The 12,197-nt window shown below is 33.2% G+C and overlaps 1 protein-coding gene across 17 annotated transcripts in view; it reads right to left on the bottom strand.

The window, feature by feature from the left end:
* The window catches only part of LOC134530966 (protein-L-isoaspartate(D-aspartate) O-methyltransferase), a 46,007-nt gene that overhangs the window by 9,381 nt on the left and 24,429 nt on the right, over nucleotides 1-12,197 (bottom strand). For 2 of the 17 annotated variants that reach the window (XR_010074901.1, XR_010074902.1), the window contains exon 7: nucleotides 7,613-7,742. The exons of the other annotated variants lie outside the window; for them this stretch is intronic. The gene's annotated coding sequence lies outside the window, so the exon portion shown is untranslated. The remainder of the gene's footprint in view (nucleotides 1-7,612; nucleotides 7,743-12,197) is intronic. 17 annotated transcript variants of the gene reach the window in all.

Raw genomic sequence — 12,197 nt, 5'->3', positions numbered from 1 at the left:
GTTGTTTTGTTGACCATATTCCTGTTACGGAATATTTTGTGGTGTTTATATTGTTGTTGTTAACAACAATTTTTTTATATTTTTTTCTTCTTCTTCTTCTTCTTCTTCTTCTTCAACAGAAAAAGTTCTTAGCAATGGCGTATGTCCAAAAACTTACATCAAGTCATGCACTCCCATTGCACAAATGTTTCAAAGATAATCCCAAATATGAATTTGTCAACTTTGGAGAGGACACTGACAGCCATCACGGTCCTTCCAAAACAATCACTAAAATCAAGCTACATCAGTTACAGACAATGAAGTTATGCGATGATGCTCACACAGGCTGTGAAAAGCCAATGTTACCTGACAATACTACAAATATTCAGGAGGTTTAACACACCCCTGTGATCAAAAGCTCAGGTAGAAAGGCTTTCCTCCTATGTTCTATATTATTGATAGGGGTATGCACTTTTCTTGTTTATTTGTTCACAGAATTCGAGGTTAGTTTTCTGGAAAATTGGTGTTATTTTTCTCTGAAAGTGTGGCCATAGGCGGCATGGCCACTTGATTTTATATTTATTTTAATTAATTTTGAATTATGGCTGTTACGTAATTTTAGTTTTAGTATTTGCCCCTTTCCTTTTTTAAAAACAGAAAGTATTGGTTTGTTAAGTTTTGTAAATCTTATTTTTAAATATGTGTTTATATTATGTTATTTTTTACGTTAATGGTTTAGTTTCTTAATATTTAATAATAACGTTTTGGACTTTTAATCAAATACTGTGTGCGACGCTTCCCCGCTGTGAGCATGCAAATGGACTGTTCCGAGGCTATAAGGTGGTGGGGGAAATACGTCAAAGGAGGACAGAATGAGCTGTGCGTGAGTCGTCAGCTGATCGCCGGGTGACGCGTGTGCGCTTCGGGCGCGATGATGGCTCGTGGTATTGGGCCGGGCCAAGCTCGCGAATACTGTTTAAATAAAATCAGCTGACGTGTATTGAGCATTGGGGAATACTTACGTTGTCACGGGTGCTGCCAAGAAGAAGAAGAGTTCACGCTACATTTTCCGTTGAATGCAGAGTTAATATGAAGCATTTAGCACCTCTGCTAAATTACAGCCCGCTAAACTCCGGGCCAGGAGGTCCGGGGTGTGATTCGACGTACATCGTTCATCCAAGTAAGTGATTCCGGCTCCGAACTTTGGCCCCTGTAACCCCGGGGCGTTGATTTAGACTTCGCCAAAATAAGAGTGAATAATCCGAAAAATAACTTCTGCCAAAAGACCCTGATCACAACTGCGAGTGTATGTTCCATCGTGGTACCCATTTTTAACGAACCTTGTATCATGCTTGCCGCGAAGCGCCGTAAATTAAAAATCACCCGGGTGTAATTAAGACATTTTAGAGTGACATTTATTTTTATTAACTTTTATTTAAAAAGAATTGTAATTCATTATTTATATACATATATATATATTTTAGGAGCTGCTTGTCATCAATGTTAGATTTTATTACAGTAATAATTTATTGGTATATACTAAAACGTGGCTCTATTAAAAGCCTCTGTAGCACTATAGGGCAAAAGGTTATAGGCATTATTGTAATCTTTTTGAGATTTTGTTTTCAATTAAATTGCCTGCCATGTTCATGCGCAAGTAGTCCCATTAAAGTTGTTGGCATTGCAAGTAATTACGTGTTTTTCGTTTTAAATACTATTACTCTGTTCTCTTCCTTTTCCAAAAGGTCTTTGAATAATTTACTTAAGAATTTTGGGGCACTCGTTTATTGTAGCAGCGCGCAAAATAATAATTTGAGGAAGGCTGTTCCCAGACGGGTGTCTAACTTGTGGTGGTGTGACACAGGGGGTGTCAACCACGACAAAAGGGAGGTTATTTTGACTACCAAAATGGATAACAGTAATACCAATTTCATATCTCAAGTGTCGTGAAAATTGCTTTAACACTTAATACACACCAAATACTAACCTAACTACCATATTGATCCGAAGATAGGCAGACCTTTTTTTGACAGTTTTGTCAACCTTGAAATCTAAAGTCGGCCTATAATGGGGCACTAGCAAAAATAGTATAATTAAGCACATACATTTAAAGGAGAATCACTTATGGCATAAAAATGTTATCAGATATACAATTCATTGAACTAAAATTACGCCGTACTTACATGGAATTAATTTTTCCAACTTAGAAATTTAGTAAACACACTTAACTCCAATAATAACGTATCATATTTTAAGTTAAGTACACAGATGTGGTCACTTGTAGCACATAGCTTTTAAAAGCTCGGTCTGGTTATTTTTTAACTGTATTTAACTGGCTGCGGTAATTTTATTTGCTTGTAAAATGTGTTATTTACAGTAAAAAATTAGTAAAAACAGCAATTTTGCCGTAAGGTTATTTACCGTAGTATGCTTTATTTACTCTTCTACCACAGAAAAAACAAAATGGCACCAGTGTTGGCAACTTGTAGTTGTGACACGAATAAACAAATAGCGGTACATACCAACCATGGGGAGGAAACTGGTATAGGAATCGGTTGCAATGTTATGTAGCCTTTTTTTTGGTAGTTTCTGTTATTCCCGTGCCAGCGGAAACTATCGCTAGTTGTAACATATTAGGTCATACTGGAGACTTTTGACAATTATATTTTTACATATTAACGTAAATAAGTAGCTTTTAACAGAAATATTAATAATTTTTATTTTTAAATTCAAAACTATGTTTTAGTTAAGTTATAAGTAATCTTGTAATTATATATTTGACACATGTAGTCATAGTAGTGTGTTTGTTTGTGTTTGTAAGTTGGAATTAACGTGCATCTACGAACATACAATTATTTTTCATTTGGAATATTTAATTTACACAGTTGGAGATATACCTACTGATAAAACATGAAACTAAAGCCAGACTTTGCATGGAGAGGGAGGCGAGTGCAGTGGCATGCAGGTTGAGGACATGCGTTGTGATTGTGCCGTTTGGTTTGGTTAGGCATGTTTTTGTGCTCTGGCAGAGCAGTGAATTGTAAAGCCGTAATATCCTATGAAAAGAGCCGCATGCGGCTTGCGAGCCACGGTCTGCGACCCTAGCTCAAGGGGAATGATCCAATAGTTCCATTCGTATTCATTTCTTTGCTCTTGTTGATAGACGATACCTACGGACAAGAAATGAAAAATTCCATTGACCTTTATGAAAAGAAATTACATTTAGTGCTGGGAAAAATTGTATCCTATGTTGCATATGTAAAATTTAATTCTTGAGGAAAGTACTATGAAAACACAAACATTTATAAAAATGTTTACAGATTTCCAATTTCATAGTAACTACAAAAATGATAACTTTTATGTACAAGTTCTTGGCAATTGTTGCGGGAGTAATTTGGTAGACATTAATTTAGCAGCTTCTGCGAAACAATCAATGTACATATTTATCAAGATCTTTGAGAATATAACTTTTTGTCACATGTGGATTTTTATTGGTGGCTTTTGTTTTTAATGATACTTTCCACATGTGCCTATGTGCAGGGCAGAAATTTAGGATAGGTTTGCGAGATACATATGGGTAAAACATATACCGTTATTTTCACACTCGATTATAATTGTGCAAAATTTGTATGTAACGGGACAATTGAGAGTTATTTAAAATTTCGGAAAAGGTATACCTTTTTACAGATAAATGTGCATAGTCTATATTAGCCTGCCACTATAGTTCAGCCCCATGATATTTTGACACATTTATTGTAATATTTAGCATGGAAAATGGATTGTGTTTTGCGGAAACAATGGAATAGTCGGTATTCAATTTAATGTTAAGTAGGTAAAGAAAAATTCCCAGTATAACTTTTGTTTTGTTAATATTTAAGAAACTGTTCGACACTGCCAACCACAGAAACAAATGTAATATATTTGAAATTTAAATTGTAGTTCATGTACAACCCAGCCCTCACTAACATGGAGGATTTATTATGACAGGTTCTAAGTAGGGGCCCAATTATGTGAAGATTGGTTTTTTTCTATGCTTATTTTTTCGTATAACATACCTCCAAGTAGGTCACTTGAAACTAAACTTATTTTTTCAAAAATCTCAATTGGTTACTAAAGTTTAATTGAAGTCACTTGTCATTTTTTGTACGTTTTTGTAGGTTATGACATTGATCAACATTTATTATAACTTGACATTGGTGTTAATATATTTCTTAAAATAAAATTTTTTTTTTTTTGTGGTTACGTAGTTTGTGTTATGAAGAGGGGTAAAGATGACGCTGGTTATTTGGTTGCTATTCTGGAATCATATCCTTAATTGTTACCATCCTGTTTCTGAGATTGTATATTCAACATGTTTCCCTACACATGTATTGATTATGTGTAATATCGGTTGCTTAAATTTGTCAAGTTTATATGTTCACATGTTAACTTTTATAAGCCACTTTTGTAAAATCTATTCTTTCATTTAACATATTATTCATTTGTGAGAGCTTATGGTTTTTTTTGCTTGCATTTTCATGTTTTAATAGAACTTGTTAAATGAGTGTATATACTACAGAGACTTATGAAGATGTTATTTATTTCAGTGCCTTGCTGCCTGACTAAAAATATTTGTGTTTTGTCTTATCAGAGTGATAAAAGTCGTTTCTGAACTGTAGTTGCATTGGTGACCATGGTGCTTCACAAATATAGCTGTCAGAAATTCTTACATTGTTGATGTGTCACATTGCAAATAAACTTTCTCTACACTTGCATTAAAACTTTTTGATTAATCTAATTTCCTTTTTTTATCATCCTGTAGTGTAACCTGACAAGCAGAATATTTTGCTCCACTAATTTGTTAAAAACTTCTGTTAATTAATATTTAAAATAATAGCACATATAGGTTTTTCTGCTAAAACAAGATAATATAACTCATAAAAATACTAATTAATTAAATAGTGTACATACCAATTCAATTAGAATGCTAACTCATATTCCCAGATGAGAACATATTTTTTTAGTATATGGTATACCCTTTTGATGTTTGTAAACATGTTTTTATATTCATTAGGGAAACTTTTTAACAGAGGTGTTAGTTTCTCCCCAAACCTTTCCCCTTAAAATTAGCATTTGTAAGTAAATTAAAGTTGTAAATCTGGGATAAAAAGTTGTGTATGTACTTTTGTATGAGAGTTTCTAGAATATTTAATAATAATTTCGTTTACTATGTTATGGCATGTAATTTACATTTTAAGCAAAATTCTCGTGATATCCACAAGTTTTTACAAAAGGAATATATCAATATCCTATGTCAAATCTATTGCAACTTGAAACAATGTCACGATGCGTCTTAATAATTTTAATATACGGAGGCGGCAGCAATTAATTATGTAACATGTTAGAACCCACATGTATATCACGTCATAAGATTAGCAGCAAATAAGTATTACATCCGAAGCTGATCCAAACTCCATTATGCTTTGACAAGAAAAAACATTTTCATGGTTACGTTACCGCTACCAAACATAAACAAACAAAAAAAACATGAATGTGTGCGTGCGTGACAGCTTCCCACTGCGCATGCGCAAGTTGTTAGTTCTTATTTTGTCCGTGCCAGCGTCAACTTCGCTGCAAACGCTCCATAGCAGCCATGATAGCAGTCTGCTTATCGTGACACGCGTTTAACACTGCGTTACACGCATTCAAATTTTACCATGGTTACACGCAATGTATCTACCAGATACATATATTAATAAACATCACTTATATCTTTAAAAAGTATAATTATTTTATGAGTAACTTGTACATAATAGTAAACAAATGTTTGAGTCGACTTGCGAGTTAAGAAAATAAATTTACTCATTTGTTTACATGGTAATCATTACACACTTTAGTTATATAAGTTTTACATACACCTATACCGTTTCACTTTTTTGTTGCGGTATTTACTCAGATATTCGTTCAAAAGCTATATTCACTTATTCTTCTCGTCCCATATATGTTTCTTTTTGAGTATATTATATTTTGTTTTATTCTTGTTCCTGTGCAATAATGAAACATCCCTCTTATGTTTTACTACCCATTTCAATTCTTTTTGATCACACACAGTTTATCTCGCAAATACAAGTATTTTTGGAACAATTTCATTTACCACAATAGCATGTATACATTATTGAAAAGTAAAGGAATACTGAATTACTGGTATAAACTATTTAGTCTAAAAGAACAATCGGCTAAAAACTGGGAAAAAACAGTTCAGTCATCACTATCAGGTGTTCTGTTCGTTGCACAGTCTGAGCACACAATTTTTGCATGTTGCAGACACAACCACTTATTGCATTTTATGCAATGATATTTGGTAAGGCAAGTTTTCTTTGTGGTAAAACAAGGTTCACATCTTTTCCTCTTCCCATATTCTTCTCTGCCTGATTCGATCTTCTCCTGTTCATTTCGCCCTTGTAACCTCAGTTGCAATGATGATGGAATCCCTCTGGTACTTTGTGCTCGATGCTCTATATGCTCGGCTGTCAAATCTCGCACTAACTGTTTCAGAAACTGTCTCCTATATTTGCTTTCATTTTTGTTGCCCAAATAAATAACTTGAGCATTTACAGCTGCAATATTCAACATGCTGTAAAACACTACCATCGGCCAGCGCCTTGTATTTCTAGCAACGTTGTAAGTTGCAGTCATTTCATCCAAGACATCGACACCTGATTTGGTAGCATTATAAAACGTTATGATTTCTGGTTTCCTAAGGTCACCACTCTCTCCATCAATTGCTGCATTATAATGAAGGCTTGACAGAAGAACAACTGTTTTTCCCTTTTTTGGCACATATGACACTAAAGTCATTTCATTTCGAAAGCCAAAGATGCTACTTCGTTGCTCTCTATCTCTAGCAGAAACAAATTCAACAGGCAGCTCTCGCTCTCTCAATGGTGCCAACGTAACTAAGCTTATATTTTTTCAACTTTTCTACGAGTTCCACACTAGTAAACCAATTATCACAGGTTATATTTCTACCACTACCATAAATATGTTCTGAAAGCCTCATGACAATTCACTACCACTGTTGCCATTTTTGAATGGCCCATCAGGCTGCTGTCCAACATAAACTTCAAGATTGCTCGCATAATACATTTTTGCATCCACCAGAGCAAAAATTTTGATCCCATACTTAGCTGGTTTTGATGGGATATATTGTCGAAATCCACATCGCCCTCTAAAAGCTTCCAGTTTCTCATCAATTGTTACATTTTCTCCAAGAGAATAGCATGCCTTACAGTTATCAACAAATTGTGTAAAAATATCACGCACTGCAGCCAATTTATCAGTTTTCTTTCTTAGTTCTCTTGTGTCCTTGTCGTCAAAGCGCATGCAGCGAATCAAAAAACAGAATCTATTGACGGACATCACAGTACGAAACATCTCGACACCCATTCCATCTGAACTCCACAAATCTCTTACATGTAGCCGGTTGTTTCGCAGCAAACCCGCCAGGTATAGTAAGCCAATGAATGCTTTTATCTCTATTTTATTGGTATTCTTGCAGTCTCTTTCCCGAGAATATTTCCCCTTGATAGAATCTATGTACTGGTTTGTATGTTCAACAATAATGTTTAGCATAGAATCATCAATGATACAATACCAAGAATCCTCTGGTGTTTTGCAGCCTACAGCTTTACCACGAACTCCTGGTAGATGAACAAGCAAGTTGTGTGATCTGGTTCTGGTGTTCCTAGCTGGCTCACGAGCACTCCATTTGGAATTATCTTTCCCTGAAATGAAAGTGCATGAAATGGAAATAATTATTATAACACATGAATGAAAAAACAACTAAGAGTGCAACATTTCTCTATACTGGATAGTAAACCAATGTAAAATGGTGAAATAATCTACACAAAAAAAGATATATTTCAGCACATTTATTCAGTGACATAAGAAATAAAAAATCAATATTCATTTTTCAAATTTTATGTTACTACAGAAAAAAAAAAAACCTGTATAAATTGAACTACAGTGCCGTGGTTCTTCATCAGCGACACTCTCATCAACTTCACATTCATGGTCAGTGTCAGAATTTTCCACTCTTTCTTCAACAAAATCACTATCTGAACCAGAGCTATCGCTAAAATTGTCATCTTCGCTATCGCTATCATCTGCGAACAACAAACGGTGCACTTCTTCGACGTCTCTTTCTTTAGACAGGTCGAAAATACGACCAGTTCGCCCCATTTCAATTTCTTCACTGAGCTCGCACAACTACACGCAATGTATCTCTCAGATACAATACTGCTATCTACGTGCTGAGAAAAGGAGTAACTTGGGAACCCCCCTGACACCAAAAGCAGTATCGTATTCTGATAAGGTACCAAAAATATCAGTGTTGTAACATGAGCCATTTAAAAATAAACTCAAGAAAACAAAGGCATGTATCTGTCAGATTGATTGCGTGTGACGCAGGGTTAACATGGGAGTTTCCACTCTTTCAGAATGATTGTATGCTCGTTGATACCAACAGTAACAAGAAAAATAAAACCTATTTGCAATATTGGCTGTTTTATGGTTGATTCATACACATTTACATGAAACCATTTTGGGTTTTTTACGTCAAAATTAAACGAACCGGTAAATATTTTTACGTCACAATTTCTATGAACTTAGAAAATGTAACCATTGCCGTATAAAATGTTTGCACCACTACAAAAGAATGTGAAGATAAACGGAAACACAGCTTATATACAGTAGAACCCCGATTTTGCGAACACGGATTTAACGAAAACAGCGATTTAACGTAAAGGTTTTCAGGAACCAACAAAAATCACCAATTTATTAAAATAATAATATAGATTTCCAAACAATGCAAGTAAATAGTAATGGAATCTTATTAAAAAATACACTCTGTGGTGTCAGTAATAGAATGGAGGTACTATATATTAATATGTGCCTTTGCATCATCTGTCCAAATACGAAAAAATTAAAAAAATTGTTCAAATTTCTTAAAAACTGCGGGCGCTGTAACTGAATTGCGTAGGTGCGTGCCAAGGTCATTAGATACCAGGTCGTCTCAACAGAAGAAAAACGAGTTTGGTCGTTCGGGTGTTTCCGTGAAATGACGTATCCGCTAGACCTTCAAAGTAAACAAAACTGTGAAATTGCGTGCATGTTTTGATTTTGTTTTCGTGCTGTGGTTTAGTAATGTAAAAATGCCTGCTGTTGAGAAGAAATTGGTTGCTTCATTTGTAAGAATAAGGACTTTTTTAAGATTGAATCATTTCAATCGACAGCTAAGTAAAAAACGTGTTGGAAGAAGCAGCAACAAAGTGTGCAAGAAAATGAAAAAAATTGTAACATAAATAGTAGGCTTATAGATTTTTTGAAGGAAGTGTCATTTAATTTAGATTTAGCAAAAAAAATTGTGGGGTGTGTTTGGAGTGATAGTAATCTTTTGTATTTCATATGAAATAATTTACATGTAAATTGCAGTCATGGATAATTTCAGAATGTGTGTTTGCTACAGAATTGTTTAACAAAAACTTATGACTTCGCAAGATAGAACTTCTAAAACTGTTTGACAGGACTAAATGTTATTGGATGTATTATGTTTGTAGGAAAACAATAAGGCTCCTGATATTGCTCAGCGTTCATTGAATAAAAGCATGTTTGATGTGAACAACACCTAATGAACTTCATTTTCTGGTTTAATTAATTTGTCATTGCTTTGTTTATCTTTAAATAGCAAACATTCCATAGCTTGTCAGATCACTCATTCTTTCATTGTATTGTTTTCTTTCTCTGGTTTTTCACTAAATTGAAACTAAATAAATAACTCTGGTCATATTGCAAAGAGTTGTCCCTTGTTACATTCACAAGTAATTGTCTATGTTCTTATTATATTTACATATTTGTGCATTTTATAATTTTTAATATGTTTTGTGGTCATAATTGGGCCACAGTGATTTAATGCAGTTTAACAAAAAAAAAACCTGAACCTAACCACAGTTGTTTTCAACATGAATAGAAAATATGTAGCATATCAAACTAAGTAATTCGGATGCATGGAAAAGTTACAAATGTGTTTGTATACTTAAGTAACAAGCAAGTGCACCAATGTGATATTTTGAGGGGGGGGGGGGGGGGGGAGGAAGTGAGATCTGGAGGTATATGGTGTTTTAAATATTTTGGAAGACAAATGGTGATTTGTAAGTAGGTACATATATTTAAAATCTTCTACGTGAAAATATTTCAGTGTTGGATGACTTATACGTAACTACATTTTTGTCTTTCTCTATCAAGGGGGGGGGCCCAGGTATGGGTGCCCATGGTAACAAGTAATAATCTAGTGATGTAAAATATGTCTTGTTAGCTCCAAATGAAGTATTTAGGGAGTCATGCTTAGTTTTACCTCAATTTATAACCTGTATTTGTCTACCACACACCAAAATTTATACTAAGCATCATCATCCACTGTTTCCAGCCTGTGGCTGGGTCAGCCAAGTGGGTCTTGTGACTTTGTCCATTTAACAATCACATTAAAGTGTGATGATATTGAAAGCCTTGCATTTTATATTTTATTCGTACAATTATATAGTAATGTATGTGTGTGTATGTATATATATACACACACATACATACGCCATATAAATTTCAGAGATAAAGAAAATATGGTATTAATTTTCATGGCTAGCTGCCACACTAATTCTTTTTATCCAGGATTTTGTGCGAAATGACTTTTATAAAAAAAAAACTAATGGCAACAGTATAATAAATAAATTTAACATTTAATAGAGGTGGTATTAACCAACATGTAAATAATGTTATATCATTTACATAAATATCTTGGTAACAAAATTTATTTATGTACATATTTCATTAAGGAGACTTAACGCTAAACCATTTGAAACTTCGCAAATATGTAAAATTACAGAAAAAATATTAAATTACTTTTTATGTAAATTAATGTAATAAATGATCAGCTACAAGTTGGGAAAACAATTCCTACACATTTGCATTGAAAAAAGCAATTAAAGCAAAATAGTAATGAGATAATGCCTGTAGTAAAAAATAAAGTTTTGTGTATTTTTGTCAGCTTTTTATTTATCTTTCAAATATGTGTTCATTATAAAACATACTTAAAGTGCCTATTTATGTTGATGAAATATTTAGAAAGAAAAATCATGTCAATTGATGTAGTTTGTATGACAGAACATAGTGACTAATTGTATTTCTTTTATAGCTTCTTACTCACCACAATTTATAATAGGCATAAGTAAATGTAGATTATTATGGATTACCAATATATTTTGTTAAATACTGAATTTTGATGTAATGAATTATGTTCTGGGATCAGATTTGGAGTGTTGAAATATTTCTGATGAATTATTTGAGAAAAATTACCTTGTTACTGTTTCTAGCAGTAAAGAATTATGATGAGAGTATACAGACTGCATCTAATAAAATGAAAACAATTTAAGATATGGAGAAATGTGTTATGTGCATGAAAAATAATGAAATTCTGTTAAATTAATGGTGACTTTGAAATGCAAATCATCAATATAATCACGAGTACATTTAGTAATAAATTTAATAGTCACAAAAATAAATATTGCAAGTTTTAAAAGATGTTACACTCCTAGGATACAAACACTTACCTACAATGAAATATTTTTCACAGTAAATTATTATGTTTATTTGGCTCAGTGGTTTGTACGTAGTTATGGATTACAAGTTTCCAGGTTTAAATCCTGTCACTTAAGAATTATTTTAAGTAGGTACATACATTTTTACTACATTTTAACCCACTAGAGTTATAGTGGATTATATTATTGATGGTTATTTGTTCACATAATTGTTGTAATTACTATTGGCTTGGTCATTTTTCACTAGGTGGTCTTACACATTTATATATTTTTTACTTGTAACAAAAAACTAATCTTACAAACACAATCAAGGAGATTAATTACGAACATGTAAATAAACATTTATATTGATACAAATTAAGTGTATATGTTTGTTTGCATGCTGTTTTTTTTTATATACAAATGTACAATTTTATTCTACACAAATAAAGTTTTGCACTTTTAACCTTTGAAACTAGAGGAATGTCACTGTCTAAACATTTAAAAAACCTGCCTCTTTTTCTACCTCTTACAGCAGAAGTTTGGCATTTTGTGGTGAAATTTTTTGTAACTAACAGTTCAAAATATGATTACAACTGTGAAAATCTGATCACA

This window comes from Bacillus rossius, chromosome 3 (genome assembly GCF_032445375.1).
Source record: "Bacillus rossius redtenbacheri isolate Brsri chromosome 3, Brsri_v3, whole genome shotgun sequence".
NCBI lineage: Eukaryota > Metazoa > Arthropoda > Insecta > Phasmatodea > Bacillidae > Bacillus > Bacillus rossius.
Note: the sequence above shows the minus strand (reverse complement) of the source record. Positions and strands in the feature narration are given on the sequence as shown.